At 37.7% G+C, this 26,747-nt stretch overlaps 1 long non-coding RNA gene across 1 annotated transcript in view; it reads right to left on the minus strand.

Moving 5' to 3' along the window:
• Positions 1-10,419, minus strand: part of LOC129046416 (uncharacterized) — a 71,420-nt gene extending 61,001 nt beyond the window's left edge. The window contains exons 1-2 of the long non-coding RNA XR_008507638.1: positions 10,337-10,419; positions 6,661-6,796 (exon numbers count right to left, since the gene is read on the minus strand). This is a non-coding gene — a long non-coding RNA (uncharacterized LOC129046416). The remainder of the gene's footprint in view (positions 1-6,660; positions 6,797-10,336) is intronic.
• Between the last annotated feature and the right edge of the window lie 16,328 nt (positions 10,420-26,747).

Here is a 26,747-nt window from a genome sequence, read left to right on the forward strand (position 1 = left end):
AGAAATGTAAATGTATGAGAAATTTCAGTTATTTGAAAGAATCCAATAAGTAACCTTCCTTTTCTGGCTGAATTTGGAACCAACTGAAAGACATATACAGGAATCAGATAGATACCAAAATATCAGTCTTCTTATTGAGAAACATTTTTTTTTTTTTAAAGTTACTTCTGTGGCTAAATGGATTTGCTAACACTCTACTGATGTAAACTTATGCCCCAAATTGCAGTCCATTTCCACAGGGAACAGCCTCTTTCTGCCTGGGAATTAGCAGGCCAGAGGTTCCTTTTCTGCAGGTGGGTGGAAACTAAAGTCCCAGAAGGGGCAATGCCATCTGTGTCCAGTCTCTCCTACCAAACTTACCTACTAAAAAAGTGAATCCATGTTCCTTCCCTGAAGAATAAGGATGTGGAGAAAGTCTGGAAACCCAAGGAATGGGAAATAAGAATTTCCCTAAATGTTCTCCCTTTGTTTTTGTTTCCTGTAGATAGAACTTTGACTTCCCTATCAAAGCAATCAACCTATTAAGAGGAGTCAGGAAAATGGCAATGAAATTGTTATCTTTGTTATTGACAAAAGCTAGTCTGCAAAACATAACTTCGATTTGTGTCTTAAACACTGTCCTACACCAAACTTCCTCCCAAACTGCCCTCTCCCACAGAGTCAGGCCTTCCTGCATGGCAGGGTAGCAGCTCAGAATGCATCCTCACCAAAGTCACGAGAGGATTCCAAAGGTGCTGACTCAAAGAAGCTGACCAGCTTCTTTGTCAAAATTCAGCAGAGAGATAAGTGAATCACCCTTCCTCTCTTGTAGTGAAAGAGGGGGCAGAGATTAGCCAGAAGTGTTACACTGGTTTCCATTCTGCCACAAGAAAATATGAGGAGGAGGATGTGTTTGCAGGAGGAGCCAAAGAAAAATTGTAGGCAAGATCACAACTGGTTTGCAGAAAGGTCACTGTGAAGAATGTATTCAGAACAGGCAATACTAAAGCCAGGGAGACAAGGTAACACATAGTGACTGAAATCTCAGGGTTAGATAAGATGACTCAGAAAGGAGTGAATAAAATAGAAAAGAGCAGAAGATGAATGCCCCAGAAATGCAAATATTTACCAGATAGCTAAACAAAGAGGAGCCCAATGAAGCTGAAGAAAAGCAGCCAAGAGAATTTGAAGAAAAAAACTAGAAGGGAGTTGCACAAAGGAAGCAGTGGCCAATAGTGTGAAACCTTCAATAGTCAAATGCGATAAGGACTGGCAGGTCTCCCTGGGGTTGAGCAATGGGGAGGGAATTGAGAACATCTGTAAGAAGACTGTTACCAGAATAAGTGGATCAGAAGCCACATTGCCTTGGATTGAGAATTGTATGGGTTGAGAAAGTGGAGATGGTTTTTAGAAACTTGACTACAAATGAAAAAGATAGTATGATAGTTAAATGGGCACTTCAAGCCCAGTTGGCCACAATCCTAAGCCATATTCCCTAACAGTGTAAGCACTAATTGAAATGATTTTTGTACTCTACCTGCCTTCTGTATGTATATTTCAATTAGCTCCAAACTGTGGTGGAGTCTGGGCAGTGGGAGAACAGTGGTGTTATTTATTAGGCATTTCCAAACTCCAATAAAGGAAGGATGAATATGGGTTGAAATAATTTGTGGAAGGGAAGATGTTGAGGAAGAGCAGGGTTCCAGCCTGAAGGTTTTTATCTTTTCTTCGAAGAGGGAGGCAGGGTCATGGAGTGATTGGGCAGGAGGGAAGCAGTAGGTGGGAGCCTAAAGGGACATGACAGGTTGAGAAGAGATTCTGTGTGAAACGGAAATGAGTGCTAACCAAGAGCAAATAAGGTTATTGTAAGAGCAAAATTAAAGTTATTTTTTAATAGTGAATTTTTAGTGGAACCTATGTACATACATTGGGAAATGACTCCAAATTCAGTCAGCTTCCCAAGAAGAAAATCATTTTGTAATTGAGACTCTTGGCTTCTGAGAACCTAGTTATTCTTGGTTCTTTTACCATTATGAACACTATTCTCAGTCCTCTTGTTCTCTAATTTTAATGTTGACATGCCCTAGGGACTCATCATTGACCTTTTTTTTTTTTTTTTTATATCTCTACACTCTTTCCTTATTAGGTTTCATTCGCTCCCCTTGGCCTCAACCTAAATGCAAACAGCTTCAAAACTTAAACTTAGCATTCTGACCACACTGGTCAGTTGTCACAAGGTACCTGAAACTTAGCAATTTAAATGACAAAACTTCCAGAAACCCTGCTCTTGCTCCCCATCTCAGTTACCCTGACCTTATATGTCTTCTTTATCTCTCATAGCTCAGAGTGCTAAGTAATTCATGTTAGATGGCTTTCTAAGCCAGGGCAAAACAATAATTAGCAAGGTCTGCTTGGCATTCTGAAGTCAAATACATATAATTCACAGTTACTCACTGGGCAGATGATCCATGTCACTGTTCCTCTCCTAATTGCTGTATTTATGTAGATATATGCTACCCAACATAATTGCAGCTAGCCACATGTAGCTACTGAGCACTTGAAATTGGTTAATAACCATTTTGGGATGTGCTGAAAGAGCAAAGTACACACCAAATTCCAAAGACTTAATACTGAAAAATAATGTAAGAATATCTCATTAATAACTTCATATTGATTGAATGTCAAAACAGTATTTTAATGTGTTAGGTTAAGTATGTTAAAATTAATTTTAACTATTTTTGTGTATTTTTTATGCAGCTTATTAGAAAATAGAAAATATTTCTCACTATTTCTCTGTACAGGCTTGGTTTGGCGGTAACTACTTATTCTGTATTTTGACTGAATTCATTTGTATAGCTACTATTGCATTTAGCACATTTTATTGAAATTATACTGGATGTGTATAATTATTTTTGGTAACCCATCATCTGAACCTTTTTCTTATAGGAGGTAAATTTTTTGATATGTAGTTTTAATTTGAGACCTCCCTCCAAAGCAAGTACAGTTACTAGAGACTTTCTTGGTTAGGGAATCAGCAGTTGACTTAGGCTCAGCCAATCAAATGCACCTTCCCTAGATTTGTACTGGAAGTTGGTGAGGCAAAGAAGCTTAGATCATGAAATCTTCATTCTGGTATTAGAAGGCAGCCACGGCAACACTGAGTTTTCCATTGTCTATAGCTGGCTGTTGAGTAAGCAGAGGTGCCCGTTCCTTAGAAAGTCTGCAGCAGGGCTTGCTGGACTCATTTTTCACCAGAGTTTTGTTCTGTCTCCAGCTGTTAGTTTCTCTTCTTCCTGCTTGTTTTCTAAGCTTAGTCTCACAGCTTTCTGTGAACGACCCAAAGTTGTTTCTGTCACTCTCCCTTGTTGAATAATCCTGAGTAGATTTTGGTACTCAATAACAAATACTGACCTATTTTGCTCACTGTATTCTTGGAAGATGAATAAAGTAGAGAAAGAAGGTAGGAAAGATGTTTCTGGAAGGAGACTCAACACAAACAAAGATACAGAGGCTAGAAATGCCACGCTGTGAGGAACCACAGGAGATTGGAATTAACAGTGTACCAGGTAAAGGGCAACATGCCAAGGTAGAGAAGCTGTCAAGGATAAAAGCCTGAGGATATTGCACACTATGCTGGGAGGTTATTCTGTGGATGATGATGACCACTAGAATATGTTAAGCAGGGAAATGGCAAGGTCATATTTGCAATAAAGATCGACTACCCCATCAGTTAGGAATGATTTGGTTGCACACAAAGAAAATCTGATTAATAAAAGTTTAAACCTTAAGGGCGCATACTGCATGCCTTACAAGAAATCTAAATGCAGTCAGTATAAGGCAGTACTGTCTTCAAAGCCTAAACTATTGATATCATTCTCCCCATTCACCTTCCTGTGTGTGCTGGCTTTTATCCTCAGGTTGATATTTCATGGTCACAGATTGGTCACTCCATATATCATGTACTTACCCCCAAACATCTAAATTAATAAGGGAGAGAAAGGGGTAAGCTGCTATTCCCAAGCTGCTATGTCTTTTGTCAGGGAGTAAAGCCATTCCCCAAATTCTTTATCTGATGTCCCCTTATATTTCATTGGAGAGAATCAGATCACCTAACCACTCCCAACTGGAAAGGAAGCTGAGAATATGAACATCTGGTAAGGAAAAAACAAACAGAAAAACCCCTATGTATCAGTCAGGAAAAAGCATACTCAAATTGGATAATTTAAAGAACTCTTTACAAAGTGATAATTGAAGAGATGAGAAACCACAGAGAGAGTGCTTCCACTGTTAAGTGTATGCTATTAAGAGGAGGGGGTTACATTCTCACCTTGCCCTAAAGTGACACATGGAGGAAGTGGCTACTGAAACTGGAGACAAAGAGAGTTGTGTGGAGAGAAACAACTGATTGGAGTTATAGTCTTTGGTCACATGATGTAGTTGGTGCACAGTGACTTCATGAGGAAGGAACTGGAAGAGGAAATACCCCAGCCTTACTCATTTCCCTTTGTCTGACCACAGCTAGCTCATTGGCTAAATCCAACTCAAAGCCAGATGACAAAGGAGTCCATCAATATTGTCCATAGAGATCAACCTTGTGGGGGGAGGGAACAGTGTGAGGAAGTAGGATTTGGATAGGTAGATGGAAACTTCAGCACAAGGTTGTCTTGCCTGGATTAATCTGGATATGGACATGAGCTGCCAGAACAGACTGAGGTATTGGTAAAAGGAGGAAGGGAAATGTTTGTGGTGTAAGCAGCCAATACAGTCTGCCATATTGATCCTTGTTACAGTTTAGAGATGGATTTAAGATGGGAAATTTATCACAACACTCCCTTGTAAGAGATCATGGGAGACAGTGATTGTTACTTGACATAATTATCTAAGGAGGATTTTTTTTTTTAAAAGATTTTATTTATTTATTTGAGAGAGAGAATGAGAGAGAGAGCACATGAGAGGAGGGAGGGTCAGAGGGAGAAGCAGACTCCCTGCTGAGCAGGGAGCCCGATGCGGGACTTGATCCTAGGACTCCAGAATCACGACCTGAGCCGAAGGCAGTCGCCCAACCAACTGAGCCACCCAGGCACCCTCTAAGGAGGATTTCATGTGGGATTATAAACCTAATTTTTTCTTGGTTAGGGTATGCCTTTTATAAATTTAAAATATTTGCTAGCCTTAGAGAGTTGATGTACATTTCAGATGAGTACATTTTCATCTGTCTTAAATTTTGTAAAATTTGAAATTTGAAAATGATTTGCATTGCAATAAATCATTGTATTAACTGGTAGAAAGGAAAGTGAATTAGAAATTAAGTTAACTGTATTACTCAGGGAGAATTCAGCTGTTTAACAGGGGCAAGAGTCTGAACTATACTTTTGTCATCTATAAGGCTGGGACATTATATTAGACTGATCTCCTTCTTCATCTGTATACGTTTAGCTCCTAATTCAAAACCTGCATATAATCACACCTACCTTCCTCCCATTCTCCCACCCTCATCCTTAATCTCTGAAAACCACTAATTTATACTCTAAAATTTTGTTATCAAAATTTTATATAAATGGAACCATAGTATGTAACATTTTAGGATTTTTTTTTTTTTCACTCAGTTTAAGTCCCAGAGATCCAGTCAACTTGTGTTAATCAATAGTTTACTCCTTTTTATTGCTGAGTTGTGTTAGGTACTTAAGTACCTTTTCATTCACATTATTCTTCAGTCAATTATACTTTTTAACTAATTAAGTGTATTGAGTATTTGTGAACCAGTTGCTTAGGTGAATTATCATATGCTCATCGAAATCCTTGTTATTCAAAGTATGGTGGGCAGATCAACAGCCTCAATATCATGTGGAACTGGTTAAAATGGGGGCTCTCAGGTCCCACTCCCAACCCCCAGAATTAGAATGTGCAGTTAAATAAGATCCTCAGGTGATTCGTATGAGCAATAACGTGAGAGAAGCACTGATCTATATCACCCTGAAGGCATTAAAAAAATGCAGAGCTTTCTTGAGGGTGGTTCCCCTGCAGATTATAAAGTTGGGTCTCTACTGTACCCCTTGGAAGTGATTTAATATATTTTCTCTGAACTTTCAGATCATCTTAAAAAAAAAAAAAAGGTTAACTGGATTAATTTTCCCTAAGCTTCATCAGACATATTACCAGTCTGTGTGAAAATATTCTCTCCCTTAGCCAATCTGGCAAATCCACTGGAGAAAACTGGGAACTGGCTCGTGGCCATTCTATGTGCAGAGCGCCACCATTTTCACTACAGAAAGCCCTATTGTCTAGAAATAATAGTGAGGTTTTGCCCACAGCAGAAATCTGCATTCAATCCTGCTGTCTCAGGAGTGGAATTTTGCTTGGAGCCAAATTCTCACGTCTTCTTAATTTTGGTGAAGATATGTGTTTTTGCAAGTGCAAATTCATGAAATTAAAGTTGGACTTTTCCTAGCTTTCCTCTATCCAGTGTTTTACGACAGGAAGGACCTTTGAGTATTTTCTCAAAATAGCAAGTGCCAGCAAAACTAAGCCAGGTTTGCTGTTAAGCTCACCACCCAAGTCTTTGTGAAAGGTTGGCCTGGAAACATAAGGATATCACTATGAATTTTGATAATCGTCCAGAGTGTTCCAGTCAGGTGTAGCCAGTGGACCAAAGGAACATCACACTCAAGAGACTTACTGCACCTGAATCCATGAGATCCCTTCACCTTCTGGTCTTCTTAGTAATACTCTCTTAGCTTCTGCTTTCTTGTGTCATTTATAGATACAGGATTCAAGATAAATAAAAGGGCCCAGGGAACTGTGAAGACTGCCAAGTAGTCTGATTAAAAAAAGAAAAAAAAATATTTCTATTAAAGATGTGTAAAGTGGCTTCAGTGAGAAAAATGCATGCTGAAATGATTGCAAATAAACCAAGGGGCATGTACTACAATTTCATTATTGCAAGAAACAATTCAATTGAAAAGGTTACTTTGACTATTGTTTTAGTTGGAACGATGTTTGTTTTCATATTCCCAGTTGCTAAATGCAGACAGAATTTCTAGCAATAGCCACAGTATGTAGCTGTAACAGCAGTGTTCTTGCCTGACTTAGGTAGCGTCAAAATAGTTGCAATCCCAAAGGTGATTATCCTCTTCCATTGCACTCACTGTGTATAATGCTCTGATGTATTCTGAGTCCAGATATACTGCATTTCAATAACTGTGCTATTTAAACTGGAAGTATGTTTTAAAACTATACAATGTTGGATGGGCAAGGACTTTTTAGTAAAGAAATGAGAAATAACTTTTGTTTTGAAAACCTTTAGGTTGTATACTGGTTTATGGCAAATTTCTTTTACATTAAACTTCATAGGTTTTTAAGTTAGAGCCAACTAAAGTGGAACAATCCATTTTTTTCATATAGTTATTAAGAAAATGCCCTTGTCTGGCTAAAGGGAAACAAATGAGTTACATGAATCAGATGAGTTAAGTAAGTATTTTAGGATTAAGAAGCCATCTCTGTCTAGTATCAATACGCAGATTTGTTTATATCTAAGATTCAATTCCATTACTATTCTTAATCACATCAAAAGAAATTTCTTTAAGCCACTGGTGTTAGTGAAGGAAACATCCTAATCCAGTTTTTGAGTGTTTTTTCCCCCGATACATTCTTGAATCTTCATATTGTAGAACTATTTGGAGAGGTTCTTGGCTTTCTCCTGAATCACAACTGGAGAGGTCACATGTTTCCTATGTGTATCCTCATACTGCTTGTAATTAAAAAAATAAAATAAAATAAAATTTTACCTTTTGTGTGGCTGGGTTTTGTATGTCTGTTTTTTAAACTATGACTTTAAGGGTGTTATTCTATTCACATAGGAGGAGGGAACTGACCAAGTTGCAACTGAGGATGGGTGCTGAGTAGCTGGTTAATGACATCCACATTTCTTAAATTCTTGCATGTTGTAGAGCTTCCAAAGTGCTCTTAAACAGTAATTAACATGAAAGTTAAGGCCACAGATCCCCAACAATTTACTGTGTTTTTTTTTTTTAAGGCTAAAAATGTTTAAGTTGAACTTTTATTTTATTTTTTATTGCTGGCTATTTTATCATTGTGACTTTCCTCTAAAAGAGGAGTGAGATACCTTAAGAGTACTTTTTGATGAATGTTTTCTTTATAAGACCAAAGTCATCAAGAGGAGTTCAACCTTACAGGCAATCCCTATAGCCATTTCCATAAAATTTGAAGATGAGTGTTCCATCAAGTTTTTAAAACTAACCCTCCTCTACTTTGCTTATTTGCATATTATTGGGCATCATTCTCAACTCAGATTATTCTACATTGCACATCTATTGAGGCAGGTGACTTCTCTCCCTGGTGGTCTCTGGAAGTGTTTAGGGAGGGCTTCAGCAACTGCAGCATCCTCTCTTGCTGCTTTGACACTCATTTTGAAGATTGCAGACTTGTGTGGGTCTTCAGCCTGAGGAATAGTGTAAGACTTCTGATGGTAGGTTGACCAAAAGGACTACTTCCTCTTTCAGGCTTTATATTCTCAAATTTCTATATGCTTCCTAAATTAATTGATATTGATCTTGAGCCAATCAAACAATTTTTTTCTGTTTTTTTCCTATTACTTTTTCTCAAGCTTATTATTGTCAGTTGCACAGGAACAGGATTTTCAAGGCTTAAGTGATTCATACTCTGTCATTTATAACTGTCCTTTTTTCTTACGTGAACTTTCAACACTTGTTATCCCATCATTGTTTAATTTTTTCTCTTTATTTCTTTTTTTAAAAATTTTTTTATTGTTATGTTAATCCCCATACATTACATCATTAGTTTTAGATGTAGTGTTCCATGACTCATTGTTTGTGCATAGGGCTCCATGCAGAACGTGCCCTCCTCAATACCCATCACCAGGCTAACCCATCCTCCCACCCCCCTCCCCTCTAGAACCCTCAGTTTGTTTTTCAGAGTCCATCATCTCTCATGGTTCGTCTACCCCTCTGATTTCCCCCCCTTCATTCTTCCCCTCCTGCTATCTTCTTCTTTTTTTTTTCTTAACATATATTGCATTATTTGTTTCAGAGGTACAGATCTGAGATTCAACAGTCTTGCACAATTCACAGCACTTACCAGAGCACATACCCTCTCCAGTGTCTATCACCCAGTCACCCCATCGCTCCCACCCTACCCCCCACTCCAGCAACCCTCAGTTTGTTTCCTGAGATTAAGAATTCCTCATATCAGTGAGGTCATATGATACATGTCTTTCTCTGTTTGACTTATTTCGCTCAGCATAATACCCGAGAAATATCAGTCAAAGACTACTCAGGAAAAAGAAGATCCATACCAAGTAGCTTAATTGAGAGTATATAATGTGGAGATTAGTTACAAAGATGATGGAGAATCAGTAGGGCAAATAGGGGACAATGAAGCAGCCCAGAGATCAACAACATCTGAAAACCATTAAAATTCCATGAGCTGGGCAAAAAAGGGAAGAGAGGTGTTATCAGAGTTTTAGTAGAGTCTGGGTTCACCAGATGCAAATCCAAGAGAGTCAGAAAAGAAATATCCTTCCTTCTTCCCTTTCCCTGCTTTCCGAATTCTTGTCAGTGTGTATCATCATCAGAACCTACAAGAAGCCACTGGGAAGGGGAAGCTGAGAAGTATAATTCATAAGGGGTCAGACACTTCTGGTACAGAAGAACAGTGGAAGAAGGAACAGGGAGGGACCTGAGATTTCATAGGCAGATGATCATGTTGGTTGTTGGCAGAGGTGATGTGCTTTTGCTCTGGAGTATAGTTTTGTTGACATTTATGCAAATGTGCATGTCTCAAGTTTATATGCACTTCAGTGCAATTATATGTAGGTGGATAAAAGTACATTTATTTTCTGGAACTTGAATCAATATGTAATGGAAAAGATTAGCCACATGTAAGTTACCTGCCCTATGATACGTTTTGTAAATGTGGGTCAGAGGAGAATTGGGAAACACCCAAGTTTAATTAAGGTGCCTGGGTTTTATCTTGTGACTGAAATGTGATGGGCTCTGAAACAGAAGATCCATCTAGTTAGTATTTATGTGTATATATAAAGATTTTGCTAGGAAGAAAGGGTATCTACACGATGTCCAGAAAAGAATTATTATAAGATTTTGTCACTGGACTTTCAACACTGGCTAGAGAAGAGGGCATGTTGACTGAGTATTTGATCTGCAATATTTGGCATTCAAAATTGTCAGTTTGTTTTATGTGTGTAGTATTGTGAGACAGTCCCCCGACTCTGGTCAATTCTGGATGGAATAACCAAGACCAAATACATCCTAAGACACATTTGATATACCATAAAAAGTAGATTTGTTACAATCAGACATACCTGGCTTGGCACCATTTTCTTCTATTTGTCAGTTGGGAATCTGGGCACAATTGCTTAATCTGACCAAATTTGGCATTTACCTCTGCAAAATAAGAAGAAGAATTTATTCCTTGCAAGAATATCTTGAACTACATGTGCACTAGATTGATATGAGTTCTTGCTGTTGCCTGTCTTGATTTTAATGGAGATAGATGTATAAGATTATCATAGCTTTTAGCCACGACTATGAAAATAATCTTGCCAATTCCTTGATGAGTATGCTCTGTCTCCATCTAGAAACCAAAGTATAGTTCCACTTTTATACTTTACTTACTATATTGACAATGGTCAATTCTGGAAGACATTCATCATTATTGATGGCTGTCCAGAATTCAACTTTCTTCTCCTGCTTAGAAAATACATACATATGGAGGGAAACAGAGCCTAATGTCTTATAGAAATTGAAAGTGCCGTGTTAGCTTACCCAGGCTCTCTTGGAGATAATGTGCAAGCATGTGACCTAGGTTCTACCAGTTAGTTGTCCCAACCCAATAGTTTCAGGGAGCATGAGGAAGTCTCTCGCATTGCTATTAGAAAGCAGCTCAGACTCCTGGGGGTCACACTGGCAGAGGAGTGGTGGTAGTGGGACAGTGGCAGTGTATATACTGTGCCAGTGAGTCTCAAGAGGGCAAGGTGTAATATTTTCTGGTTAGAGATGGTGACCATGTTGTCCTTATATACTGGTTTTCCTGTGTGATTTGGGGGCATTATTCCTTTGTATATGGCCCTAATATCACGTTCTAACAATTCCTTCTAGCAGCTTATTATTGTTTAAATTAACTATTCTGCATGAAAAAATTATAGGTGGTTTCCCACTAAGAACACTGGCTGATATAATGTTTATGTTTTGGTTCCCTGCCTCACTGAAATTCTGAGGGTAGACTCTTGTCTTATTCATCTTTGTATACCTAGTGCTCAGCAATATCTGGAAGATAGTAGGAGCCAGAATTGGGCTGAACTGAGCTTCACTTGTTCTTTCCCATGCTCACCAATTAGCTTTCTAGTATAATTTAACTTTTCTTACAGATTTGCTTCCAGAAGGGAGCAATATATTGAGAAACAGAAATAACTACTAAGCAGATCTGAATACTCATACTACTCTTTGTAAAGAATTCAGTGACATTCTGAATCACTCAGAATCTGATAGCTATGCTTAGCATGAATCAGTTCCCAGAAGTCTATTCCTTAGAGGGGCAATGACAAAATCACATTTCTGGGGCTGCAAAACTAAGGTCACCCTTAACCAAATGGAATGACCAGAGGCACCTGGGTGGCTCAGTTGGTTAAGCGTCTGACTTTGGCTCAGGTCATGATCCCCGGGTCCTAGGATTAGCCCTGCATCAGGTTCCCTGCTCAGCAGGGAGCCTGCTTCTCCCTCTCCCTCTGCCCCTCCCCCTTTTTTGTGCTTGCTCCCAGTGCTCTCTCTCTCTCTCTCTCTCTCAAATAAATAAATAAAATCTTGGAATTTTAAAATTTAAAAATTTAAAATAAAATTTAAAATAAATTAAAAAAATGGAATGATGATTTTGTAAGGTATCGCTTAAATGGCCAGCCAACCTGGCTTAATAAAATTTCCAAATTAGGACATCTCTAACTTAAGCAATACCCTCTGTATCTGCTACATTTCCCAGTATTTTTCACCCATATTTTCCTTTTCACTTTTACCACGCTTTGGCAGAAATAAACTGGATAGTTGGAAAGATAAAGACATATTTATCTTTCAATTGCATAACAAAATACCATGCTGTTGCAAACACCCGAACTGTCCCATTGCTTTGATTATAGCAGCAGCTGGCTGCCAGCAGAATTTTAAAGACAGGCGAGGAATAGGAAGGCAGTTATTGACTCCACTCCGAAGTACAGCATAAAAAGTAATAATGACTTTGTGTGCATATATGCATGTGAGTGTGTTAAGCACAGAGGAAAGAATAGATTATTGGAAATTACTATTTGGGACAGAAACAGATTTTACAATTCTGAATGAAACTTGAGACTTCGTTTAGGATCACTAGTCCAAGAGTTTTGTATGTTTACTCAAATTTATATAGATTTTTAAGGTCACCAAAATATTTTTATCCATGTTTCAACTTCCCATGTCCTATGAACAATTAATCATATGGAACACAGTTTGCAGAACTTTCACATGCATTGGCTAATGTGACTTTTGTATAATAACACTTTCCAACAGCCCCGCATAAGAGAGAAATTTGGGGGCAGGCCATACAAGGAGCTGAAATTTTATAACTTTTCTCCTACCCTTTATTCTCACGGTGACCCAGTGGTGGACATGAGACTCCTTATAACATCCATTCATAGCTTTATATTTTTCTTTCTTTTTTTTTTTTTTCATAGCTTTATATTTTTCTCTGTCCATTTGGAAGTATTCTCTAGGTTTCTGAGAAGAAATTGATTCTTTGGTTTTATGCATATCTACCCAGCACATTCAGGATAAGTCCCTCCATTTTGGAGGAAGATTATAATTATTTTCACTTCCACTAAAATGCGTGGCTACCGCTAAACTTCACTAGTCATGAGATATAGCTGCTAAGTTGTTTTCTCTTCAGAGTTTAGTTTTTAATATGTTCCAGAGCAGATACTAACTAACATGAGTGTTTAAAAATAGCCTGTATGTCAGGCTATTCTTAAACCACAAAGGAAAGTCTCCATAGGTTTAATACAAAGTGGAAGATTTCTCTATTCTGCTGTCAGATGAGGGACTGAGAAAGCAGTGAATTGCTGAGCAATAGTTAAATAAACTGGTGGAAAATGTGCTAAAAATCCTTAAATCCAACAGGTGCAGTTGCATAAATAATGTCTATTTTAATGGATCTGAACTTCAGTTATAAAATCTAGACACTTTAGTTATAAAATTGTGTAATTACTTTCTTAGAATGTGGAGAAAGGCGATAATAACTAATACTTATTGAGAATCTTATAATCTGACAGTGTGAGAGGTACCTCATAGCTTTTACTAAAATTAATCCTGACTCTAAGAATCATAGTAAATATGAGATGAGGAAACAAATATTTAGCTACACGCCAAATGCCACATATCAGTAAATGGCCACATTATAAGAAGAAGCTGACAATATTTAAAATGATACTTGGTGAAATGTTGTTTCTGGTCAGGGGAGACTCCTTCATTGAACCAATGTCTATTTCCTAATTGAATAAATGCAAATAATTGGGATATGTATGCCAACACCTGTGTAACAGCCTACTAAAATGGTGGGACAAATATCTAGTAACTAGAAGCCTAGAAATGAGCTTTTTCTTTCATGATCTTGGGCAAAAATGATGGTTTCTGTTTTGATCTTTTTTTAACCTAGTGAAACAGGAATCTTTTCCCTAAAAGAGGGATTATTTATGAAAGAATTATTAAATCTCTGGCAGGAATGTTAACTTAGAAAAGGGAGCCAACTTTACTATTATTTGACTTTGGAAGACCCTGGGACTTATAATGAGAAACCAACTAACCTAATTTTAAACTACATTTCAGTCATTGCAGCTTTGAATTTATCTCAAGGCTTATAAAGCTGATGAAAATGAGGATAAGTCTCATAGACATAGGAAACACTCCAAAGAAATTCAACATGGAATGAAATTCATTTGGACATAGAGCAAAGAAAAATTGAAGCTCTGGCATTAAAATATCAAATTATTAATATTTTAAAGATAACTTTAAATATATAGCCCACTTGAAGGTAATAAAAAGTAAGTGTAACCTTGTTATGACTGTCCCTAAGAGTGTATACATATGTTATATATGGGTTATGGCCAATAGAGAAATGCAAGAATTAGATTTGTGAACAGGATTCTATTCACATTTAATAGAGGAGCTATTATTTTATAAAATTAAACCCATATCTTATAGATATATAGCAGACATATTAAATAAACCAATATCTTTACTATAAAACATGTCTTATGCAATTTTGAAAAATTGTTTATGATATAAATAACTTGGAGACATAACAGTACTAAAATCACTAGCATTAACAAGATAAATTTATATTTAATTTATGTATTAACATTTGGTGTGTTCAATATGAAATAGTGTCTCTTCATCTCCTTCTGTAGTTAAAGTAGTCAGAAGTTTATTTGCATATGTGGTTTTGACAGTAGAAGCAAAGGATCTAGAAGGAGGGAGTTCATTTCCTGTAGAGAGGAAAATAGAGAGGACTATAGGGTATCTCTCAAATATTGATCTTTTGGCCAACCTTTAAGAGCCCTGGCCTTAACTTATGGAAAGAGAAAGAGCTGTTACAATGAAGTTCTCCATAATATACTACAGTGAAAAATAGTGCCACTGTGGTGCCCAAGAGGAGATTCTTCCTTCAACTGTTAAGTACCTTGGTAACTTGAGTTCTCAAGGAAATACAAAACACAACATGACAGACTCCCAGAAATTAATGGGTGAGATTTTGTGTGAAGGTAAAAGCTTCACATTAAAAGTGAGGAGAGGAGAAGGAAGGAGTAACACTACTCCTTTAGTTCCATAAACTTGGAAAGTCTGGGGAGACACAAATTATATTAGAAAGTTTAAGATAGAATCCTGTCTTTAAGGAGATTATCACTTACTAGAAGAAGACAAACATGTAAACATGAGAATAAGTTCAATCCATCTTTTAATTAATAAAATTATGTTTTGGATATTTGCGATTTGAAGGTATGTATAAGATGATTTGTCTTAAGATGGAAGTATCTGTGAAATTCACCTTTGGGAACCTTATGAGGGGTCCTTTGCTGAGGCAGGTGGTCACCCCCCATAGTTTTCCAAGTATTGTGGCACCTGGTGGCTCAGTTGGTTAAGTATCCAACTCTTGATTTCAGCTCAGGTCATGATCTCAGGGTCATGAGATAGATAGAACCCCACATCAGGATCAGCGCTGGGCATAGAGCCTGCTTAAGATTCTTTCTTTCCCTTTCCCTTTGCCCCCGCCCCCCAAGCAAGCTCTCTCTCTCTCTCAAAAAAAAAAGTTTTTGTAAGTATTGATTTGAGGTGAAGCTGCTTCACACATAGGCAACTCTTTGTACCTGTGCAAAAGGGTGAATAAGAGTAGAGATTTGTTCATTTAAAATCCTTGACTCGCCCGAACAAAGCTGAGAACAGAAACAATGAAATATGAAAACCATTAAATTTCTTATATGCCAGTAGTTCCCAAATCTGGGTGTATGTCCGCATGATATAGAGAGCTTTTAAAAGTGCATATGAAGTCTAGTGGGACATAAGGGTTTTTGTAATAATTCCCCAGGGTTAGTTCAATATCCTTCCAGGTTTGGGAACCATTAGTATACGGCATAGACAAGACACGGGAAATCAGGGAAAGGAAAAATCCGTAGAAGTTGGACTTGTCACATAATTCTCCTTTGAAGAACAGAGACCTGAATATAGTAGGAACAGAAAGGATGAGATCTGGGCCAGGGATGAAATCCTAAACCATATAGAAAGAAGGGTGCATTTTAGTACTAGCAGCTCTAAGAAGCCAACCCCAAATTACAATGGCTTAAAGCAGTAGAAGTGTGTTTTTCCTTCAGGTCATGTTCTCCTGAAGGTGTTTCTGGTTGGCTGGCAGTTCTTCACATGGTAGTTCAGGGGGTTCCAGAGCCATCCATTTTATAATCCCATCATCCCTGAGGACTTTATCATGTTTTATACGGGCATATCTTGAGGATATTGCAGGTTCAGTACTAGACCACCACAATAAAGCAAATATCATAATAAAGCAAGTCAAATGAATTTTTCAGTTTTCCAGTGTATATGAAAGTTGTGTTTATGCTATACTGCAGTCTATATCTTAATTAAAAATCTTAATTAAAAATACCTTATTGCTAAAAAATGCTAATCATCTTCTGAGCTTTCAGTGAGTCAAATCTTTTTGCTGGTGGAGGGTCTTGTCTTGATATAGACAGCTGCTGACTGATCAGGGTGGTGGTGGCTGAAGGTTGAGGTGACTGTGGCATTTTCTTACAATAAGACAACAATGAGGATTGCCATGTCCATTGACTCTTCCTGTCATGAATGATTTCTCTGTAGCATGTGATTTTGTTTAAAAGCATTATACCCACAGTAGAAGCTGTTTCAAAATTGGAGTCAGTCCTCTCAAACTCCGCTGCTGGTTTATCAACTATGTTTATGTAATACTCTAAATCCTTTGTTGTCATCTCTACAATCTTCACAGCATAGTCACCAGGAGTAGATTCCACCTCAAGAAACCACTTTCTTTGCTCATACTTAAAAAGCAACTCCTCACACATTGAGGTTTTATAACAAGATAGTGGCAATTTGATCTCATCTTCGGACTCCTCTTCCAGTTCTAGTTCTCTTGCTATTTCTACCACATCCCTAGTTACTTCTTCCACTGAAGTCTGGTCAGAGTCAAAATCATCCACGAGGTTTGGAATCAACTTCTTCCAAGTTCCTTTGAAATGGAGTTAATGTTGATATTTTGATTTCTTATGAATCGCAAATGTTTTTAATGTCATCTAGCATGATGAACATTTTCCAGAAGGTTTTCAATGTATTTTGCCCAGATTCATCAGAGGAATCACTATCTATGGCAGCTATAGCCTTATGAAATATGTTTTTTAAATCTTTTTTTTTTTTTTTAAGATTTTTTTATTTATTTGACAGAGAGACACAGCGAGAGAGGGAACACAAGCAGGGGGAGTGGGAGAGGGAGAAGCAGGCTTCCCGCCGAGCAGGGAGCCCGATGCGGGGCTCGATCCCAGGACCCTGGGATCATGACCTGAGCCGAAGGCAGACGCTTAACGACTGAGCCACCCAGGCGCCCCAAGGAGAGGGAGAAGCAGGCTTCCCGCTGAGCAAGGAGCCCGATGCGGGGCTCGATCCCAGGACCCTGGGATCATGACCTGAGCCGAAGGCAGACGCTTAACGACTGAGCCACCCAGGTGCCCCATGAAATATATTTTTTAAATAATAAGACTTGAAAATTGAAATTACTCCTTGATTTATGAGCTGTAGAAAGGTTTGTTATCTTAGCAGCAATGAAACCGACATTAATCTCATTGTACATCTCCATCAGAGCTCTTGGGTGACCAGGTGAATTGTCAACAAGTGGTAATATTTTGAAAGGAATCTTTTTCCTGAGCAGCAGGTCTCAACAATGGGCTTAAAATATTCAGTCAACCATGCTGTAAACAGATGTGCTGTCACACAGGTTTTGTTTTCCATTTATAGAGCACAGGAAGACTGATTTAGCATAATTCTTGAGATCCCTAGGACTTTTGGAATGGTAGGTAAATGAGCATTGGCTTCAAGTTCAAGTCATCAGGTGCATTAGCCCCTAACAAAACAGTCAGCCTGTCCTTTGAGGCTTTGAATCCAGGCATTAACTTCTCCTCCCTGGCTATGAAAGGCCCAAGTGGCATCTTCTTCTAACATAAGGGTGTTTTGTCTACATTGAAAATTATTGTTTATGTAGCCACCTTCATGAATGAGCTTAGCTAGATCTTCTGAATAACTTGCTGCAGCTTCTACATCAGCACTTGCAGCTTCACTTTGCACTTTTATGTTGCGGAGATGACTTCTTTCCTTAAGTCTCACGAGCCAGCCTTTACTAGCTTCCAACTTTTCTCCTGTAGCTTCCTCACCACTCTCAGCCTTCACTCAACTGAAGAGAGTTAGGGCCTTGTTCTAGATTAAGGTTAGGCTTCAGGGAATGTTGTAGCTCTTTTGATCTTCGATCTAGACCTCTAAAACTTTCTCCATATCAGCAATAAAGATGTTTCACTATCTTATCATTTGTATGTTTACTGGATTAGCACTTTTAATTTCCTTCAAGAACTTTCCTTTTGCATTCACAACTTGGCTGTTTGGTGTAAGAGGTCTAGCTTTCAGCCTATCTTGGTTTTTGATATGCCTTCTTCACTAAGTTTAATCATTTCTAGCTTTTGGTTTAAAATGAGAGATATGTAACTCTTCCTTTCACTTGAACACTTAAAGACTGTTATTGGGTTATTAATTGGACTAATTTCAATATTGTTACGTCTCACAGAATAGGGAGGCCTAAGGAGAGGGAGAGAGAGGGGGGAATGGTTGGCAAGTGGGGCCGTCAGAAGACATATAACATTTATCCGATTAGGTTTGCCGTCTTATAACGGAGGCAGTTCGGGGTACCTCAAAACAATTACAATGGTAACATCAAAGATCACCAATCATAGATCACTACAACTAATATAATAATGATGAAAAAGCTGGAAATGTAGCAAGAATTACCAAAATGTGACATAGAGACATGAGTAAATCTCGGTAGATAAATGGTTCCAACAGACTTGTTCAATGCAGGGTTGCCACAAACCTTCAATTTATTAAAACCAAAAAACAGCATCTACAAAGCACAATAAAATGAGGTGTATCTATATATACCAGTGAACAGAAGCTCCACCTGCTCCTTAAAACCTTCTTAGAAGATCTATATTATTTCTTTTTCCATTGTTGACCACCATATCTTTGGGAATATGGTACAAGGGGAGGGGCAGCCTACTAATAATGGTCCCTGTCTGGGCCACTGTCTCTCAATCAACATGGCAATGAAGCATAAATTTGTGTGGACAGTAAACTACTTCTGTGATAGTGGACAGCAAGTCCTAAATAAAAATTAATTTTCTTAGTGTAATTCTGCTTCAGATATTAACCCTAGTTATGTGCATTTCATATTTTTGTGCTAATGTGTATTTCTATATGACCACTTTACTTCATTTTCTACTCTCCTTACTGTGTGAGCTGGAATTTATACTGTTAGCATGCTTATAAACATTCTTTGAGTTCATGAGACCCCCATTCCAAATCTGACTATGTAAAGATGACCCCTATAAGTAATTAATCAATAGAAACACTGTCATCCTGGGTCACTTCGTCCCCATAGGAGAGACTGAGCAGCTGAAGTTAAAGAGGATGCTGCCTGGATACATTTTATTTTTTTATTGTCATTTTTCCATTATAAATAGAACGAGACAATTCAACCAACAGGAATTCAGCTAAGGAAATATTCACTGTTAATGTGACCCACTGTCATGAGAATGGCCAAATGGGGGCCCTTCCAAAAGGAAAGATGTGAGAAAAACCATCTTCAAACCTAGACAGGAAAGAAGAGAAGATAAAACTGGGAGTTCAAGCCCCCTGAAAATTTAAATTTTGTAAGATAAATAGGTGTGTGAAGAAGCTAAAAGTAATTTTATTTCTTTTGTTACACATTTGATTTGTGTTAAGAACAATTGGTACTCTCACATAACTAAAGCAGTTCTGACATTTTGGTGTGTTTCATTGTTGGGCTATGCACAGAATGTTCCTACTGTCTTTGTTAATGTATTTTGAATAAAGATGGGTTTTATATTCATTCTGACCTTGTGATACTACCTTGAGCTGCACAGCACTGTATAAAAAGATAAAGGAACTTCACAGTGATCAGTCTTGGCTATTAATGAAAAAATTGCTTATTGCCAAAGGGAAATGCATTTTGCACTACTCTAAATTGAATGACAGTTTAGCCTGTTAAAACTATTTTTGTAGGGGCAATGTGGCCTCGAGAAAAAAAATCTGTTATCTTGTGGTTTCTGTAGATAGCAGCATATTACTCATGATTTGAAAATGTTTGCAGGAAATAAAATTAGTGGCATTTGTCAATATTAATCTAATCCTCTCTTGGTTATGCTCTCTAAAGAGGAGAGGCATGGATGTGTGATTTTTTTTTTTTTTTTAAGTAATACTTAAAAATTTTAAATAGCATCTCTTTGGTTTGGGAATGTATTGCACTTTTTTTTCCCCCAAGAATACTTCCTGTACTACACAGGTTTTGTTCAGGATTAAATTAAAGTAACAGTTAACTATTGTATTCATAGCATAACAATGTGGCAGCTTTACATAAAATCTCCAGAATATGGCCAAGGGAACTTTAAGGCCTCTGAGTGGCCAACATTGATGTCATAAAGTCCTTGCACACAGTTCAGATACTTCCTCATCTGAGATCATTACAGACCCTCAGTCAGGGTTTATTATTTATTTATCAATGATTGTAACTACTGTGAGAGTAGAGGAAGTTGATTAGAAGAAGAGATTTCCAAAAATTTTTCAGAAACATACAGGAACACCCTGACCCTAGAAAGTTAAATCTTCATTTATTCAATCAATATTCACTGACGGGGCACTTCTGTTAGCATGGGGTTTAGAGCAAGGAACAGGAATGCAATGGTTTCTGCCTTCACTGAACTTCATTGAAATGGGGAAGACAGACAATAAGCAAGTAAACAAGTGAGTATGTGAATTCGGTGGCAATAAGTGCTTTAAAAAATAGATCAGGGAAAGGGGTTAGACAGTCAGTAGGTGATGTTATTTTATATAAAGTCATCAAGAAGTATTTGAGCAGGGACCATGCCATGTAGGTTATCTTAAATGAAATCTTCCCGGAAAGAAAAAAACAGCCAGTGCAGAGGTATAGATACTGCCCTTTCCAGGACAGGTGGGGGTCTGGAGTTACCAAGCCTTCCACTGGGGTATCCCAAGGGCCTGAGACTTTATGTCCCCTGCTGTGTTTGCAACACATAGAGGCGAGGAGCAGTTGTAAGACGCAGCATCATAGGAATTTTCAGGGAAGGCCAGGTAGTTACACACAGAGCCCAAGAGTGAGAAGGAATCATAATATGAAACCAAATAGAAGAGACTGTGGTAAGCTAACGACACATCAAATTCAGTGCTCACAGAAGAGAATAGTACCTTTGCTTAGGTGTAGTTTTCTTTTTTTAAGAGAAAGAGTGGGCGCGCAAATGGAGGGGGAGGGGCAGAGGGAAAGGGAAAGAGAGAATCTTAAGCAGGCTCTGTGCCCAGAACTGAGCCTGATGTGGGGCTCGATATTGTGACCCTGAGATCGTGACTTAAGCTGAGATCGAGAGTCAGACACTTCTCCGACTAAGCCACCCAGGCACACTGTTATGTATACGTGCTTTTTAAAAAGGGATGTTGCCTCTGTCTTAGAAGTATTTGGAGTTAGGATAATGGGCCCTAAAAGAGTTCTTGTAAGTCATTCAACAATTGTTATCCCTAAAGACTCTGAACCATCAAGAGAAGATTAAATCATGTTGAAAGGGTAGGGAATTTTTTTAGTATTATCATTAAGAACTCATCCTCTGAAGAATAATCAATTTCCTGAAAAATCTCAGTTCGCTGGGAGTTCTGGTATCTGTGATTATACAGCTATTTGTATTCTTGGGACGTAAGAGAGATGGGAGAAGGAAGGGTAGAGATGAATCCATTGAAAGTAAAGTGGAAAAAAATTTTTTTATTATTGTTAACTGAAGACCGTACTTTACTCTGATTTCCTTAGTTTTTACCTAACGTCCTTTTTCTGTTCCAGGAGCCTATCCAGAATATTACACCACATGTATCTGTCATATTATCCTTAGGGTCCTCTTGACTATGACAGTCATTCAGACTTTCTTTGTTTTTGATGACCTTGACAGTTTTGAGGAGTACTGATCAGGTATTTTGTAGTGTACCCCCTTTTGGAATTGGTCTAATGTTTTCCTTACAATTAGACTATAGTTAGGGGATTTGGGGAGGAAAACCACAGAGATAAGGTGCCATTCTCATCAGACCATATCAAAGGAACACACTATCAATCTAAAATCACTACTGTTCATCTTGATCACCTGGCTGGGATAGTATTTGTCAGATTTCTCCATTTTTAAATTTTTATTTCCTCCTTTCCATATTTTACTCTTTGGAAGGAAGTTACTATTTGTAGCCCACATATAAGGAGAGCCAAGTCATATTCTACTTCTTAAGGATGGGGTACCTACATAAATTATTTGGAATTATTCTATAAGGAATATTTGTCTATTCTCCCTTTTGTTTATTTATTCAGTGACATATCATCATGGACTCTTGGTTATTGTTTATTTATGTATTATGTATTATTTATTTATTTAATACTTCAATTTATAATCCAGTATTATTTTATTTATATTGTTGCTTAAATTTTTCCAGCTCTGGCCATTGAGAACTCTTTTACAAGGCTCTATCCCTTTGACATAGCTTTATTAATTAAGAGAAAAAAATTTTGAGTACTTCCTTAAGTTCTGGTCATACAAATACTTGAATACTTCCTATATCAGTCCTAGAAGCAGTTATTTCTCCAAGAATCCTTGGTTCCTTTTGTTTGAGAATGGTATTAGAAACTAAGATCTGAGCAATAGGTGTGCTCCTTACTATTGAGATATTCTTGGTACAAGGCCCTCTCAGTTGAAAGAGCAACATAATATATGGGAGCATTATAACCTGTGTATGTACACACATTTATAAATATTCCATATGTAGCCATCTGTATCTAAAGTTAAACATGTATTTCACACTGATGTCTCCAACTCTAATCCATCACCAAAGGGATCATTCCAGCCTTCTCCCCTCATATATCTGTAACTCCCTCCCCACTCACAACAGTGAAAAACCTGGCTCCCACTATCTGTCGTCCGTCTGCTTCATGGTTCAGTTCCAATATACATTTGTAGTGTTTTCAGAATTTTGAAACTCATACTCCACTGGGACACAGATTTAGCCACTTGAGTTTTATTCCACTCAGTTCTGAAGTTATTTAGGTCAGGACCTCTTTGTATCACACCCTTCAAAGAGATCTTTTCATTCATTTGTAATACAGTTGGTTTATCTTGCCACATTCTGCATTCTATTTTTGAATCCCCCAACCTCCTCAATTATATGTTTTTAATTTGCATACATTAAGGTTCACTCTTTGTGCTGTAAAGATCTCCAGATTTCGACAAATGGATACAGGATCATACAGAATGGTTTTATTGCCTTGACAAAAATCCCTTGTGCCTTACGTGGTCAAGTTTCTCTCCACTTACTGAATGCCTTGCAACCACTGATCTTTTTTTATCATATTTCTAATTTGGCCTTGCCAGAATATCATGTAGAATCATATGTAGCCTTCTCAGACTGGCTTCTTTCACTTAGCAATATACATTTAAGATTATCCGTATTTTTAAATGACTAGATGGGTCTTTCCTTATTTATCACAGAAAAATATTCCGTTGTCAGGATATACAAATTTGTTTATCCATTCACCTATTCAAGGACATCTCGATTGTCCAGTTTTTTTGTGGTTATGAATAAAACTGCTCTCAATATCCTCATGAAGGCTCTTATGTGGATAGAGGTTTTCAAATCACTTTGATAAATACCTAGTGTTGCAGTTTGCCAGATTGCACAGTAAGACTATGTTCAATGTGTAAAAAGCTGCCTGTCTTCCAAAGTGACTGTACCATTGTGCATTCACTCAGTGAGAGTTTCTGTTGCTCTACCTCCTCACCAGCAATTGGCATAGTCACTTTTTCTTAGATTTTAGTCATTCGGATAGGGGTGTACTTGTATCTTGTTGAAATTTTCATATCTACGGGCACCTGGGTGGCTCAGTCATTGAGCGTCTGCCTTCAGCTTAGGTCATGATCCTGGAGTCCCAGGATCGAGCCCCACATCGGGCTCCCTGCTCCGCGGGAAGCCTGCTTCTCCCTCTCCCACGCCCCCTGCTTGTGTTCCCTCTCTCTCTTTCTTTCTCTCTGTCAAATAAATAAAATATTTAAAAAGAAATAAAGTAAGTTTTCACTTATAATGACAAATAATATTGCAAATCTTTTCATATGCTTATTTGCCATTTATATATCTTCTTTTGATAAAATGTCAGTTCAGATATTTTGCCCATTTCCCCCTTCTGCGCTGCATGTTTACTTATTATTGAACTGTAGAGTTCTTTGTGCGTTTGTTTTAAAAATACTTTTACATAATATATTTAAAAAGGAAGCTTACTAAAAAGTAAAATGTACTGATCAAATCATTAGCTTTCTGTGTTAGTGTATACAAAAGGATGATTTGTGATTTTGTCAATTGTACCACTCAAACACTACCTTAGTGTTTTGGTTAATGCCCATTGCAATCATAAATACCTTTGATATTGAAACTTTGTGCTGTCTTCCTCCAGTCTCCTTTCATGTAAACTCCATGAAGCCAGACTTTATTTTGTTGCACTCTCTAGTTTTAGTCATGGAGAATGATAATCACTCAGTAAATGTTGTTTGAATGAATGAATGAATCTGAAAATGAAATAGTGATTGCATGAGTCGAGTGGAGAAATAGTTTGACATATTCACCAATTTTTTTTCACTTATATGCAGATGTTCTGACATCCTATAGAAACACCACCACCAGCAACTTATCCGATTATCTGTTTCCAAGTACACACATACTATTTAAGGGATTTAAAGGACAGTATTGGTTGTATTTATTTATTTATTTTTTATTATTAACATATAATGTATTATTTGTTTCAGGGGTACAGGTCTGTGATTCAACAGTCTTACACAATCCACAGCGCTCACCATAGCACATACCCTCCCCAGTGTCCATCACCCAGCCACCCCATCCCTCCCAACCCCCTCCACTCCAGCAACCCTCAGTTTGTTTCCTGAAATCAAGTCTCTTATAGTTTGTCTCCCTCTCTGGTTTCTTCTTGTTTCATTTTTTCCTCCCTTCCCCTATGATCCTCTGCCTTGTTTCTCAAATTCCATATATCAGTGAGATCATATGTTAATTGTCTTTCTCTGATTGACTTATTTCACTTAGCGTAACACCCTCTAGTTCCATCACATTGTTGCAAATGGTAAGATTTCATATAATGGAATATTATGCATCCATCAAAAAAATGAAATCTCAGACAGTATTGGTTTTAAATAGGCAGTGCCTTGGGGCTCCCGAGTGGCCCAGTTAGTAGAACATCAGACTCTGATTTCAGCTCAGGTCATGATCTTGGAATTGTGGGATTGAGCCCCGCATTGACCTCTGTGCTGGGCCTTGAGCCTGCTTGAGATTCTCCCTCTCCCTCTGCCTGCCCCCACTCATGCGCTGGTGTTCTCAAATAAATAAATAAATAGGCAATGCCCAATGAATCTAATTTAACTATGCAATTTAAGACTATGGGCTTAGGGGCCCTGGGTGACTCAGTTGCTTACGTATCTGCCTTCAGCTCAGGTCATGATCTCAGGGTCCTGGGATTGAGCCCCGCATAGGGCTCACTGCTCAGTGGGGAGTCTGCTTCTCCCTCTCCCTCTGACCCTGCCCCTTCATGCTTTCTCTCTCTCAAGTAAATAAATAAAATCTTAAAAAAAAAAAAAAGACTATAGGCTTAGACAGAACTTTCCTTTTTATATCTTTGTATGTGTGTTCATAAAGACACAACTTATTTAATATGGTATACAAAATATTTAAGTCATGTCTATTACATTCTTCAAACAAAGGAAATATTTGGAAACATGATCTGTTTAGCATGAAAGTTACTGAAAGAAATATTTACCTGAACCAGCTTTCTATCATCTTGCTGTTGTTATTATATTCAGATATACTTGCTATGTTTTAGGTGATGGCTGAAATTACCTACAACAAACCTTGAATCATCCTGTTTTAAAGTAATTTACAATACATGCTGCAATTTCTGAATCTGGAAAGAGAACATACTTTTGATAGAAAAGAACAAATACAAATATACTACAAATTCAAATAGCTGACTTATCATCATGGAAAAAATACACAGTGAGATCAGAAGACAAGATGGGCAGTCATCTGTGTTTTGTTTATCTGCTGGAATGCACATTGGGTGTTAAGCTTTGAAGTGCCTGAAAACTGTACCCAATACTTAGTAAAATGCCTTAGCAGATTACACTGTATGAATCTATATACTACTCTACCAATTGCAGGCATTTGGTCTACTTAGCTCCCTTCACACAACTCATTATAGCATTTAGCCTGAGCAGATTCAATTGGTATTATTTAGAAAAGGACCACAAATTGGGTTTGAAAGATTAGAAATTTCAACTTTACTGTGCTTCTGCACAGTACATTCATATGAAAAAATAGTGAGACTCAGTAAGATAGAAATATGTGACCTATTGACATAGCAAATATGCAACATGAATGGGTTTTCCTAGTAACTGCATATTGACAAGACACTCTTTGTATAATGAAAAGGATTTTACTTCTCTTCAGTATATTTGCTTGAGAATGGCATGTGATGTTGACATACCATATGACTCTGGGTTCCAATTTTTTTTTTTTCACTTAATGTGTTCATCCATGAAGTGAAAGCTACCATCTCACTCAAGCCCATTACACAAATTAGAAGCCTTTGTTCTTTTCATGTTTTGTTGGTAGACATTAACATGGACACTATGAACATATCGGAGCTGGAAGTAATGAAGTGAAATTGCTCACATCATTACTTTAAATTGAAATGCAGACAGTTCATCTGCATAGAAGTCATGAGACTCTCTTACCTGGAATATTAAAAACACTGAA

Source organism: Mirounga angustirostris, unplaced genomic scaffold (assembly GCF_029215605.1).
Source record: "Mirounga angustirostris isolate CCGP_5_RB_7025 unplaced genomic scaffold, mMirAng1.0.hap1 SCAF_4, whole genome shotgun sequence".
Classification (NCBI taxonomy): Eukaryota; Metazoa; Chordata; class Mammalia; order Carnivora; family Phocidae; genus Mirounga; species Mirounga angustirostris.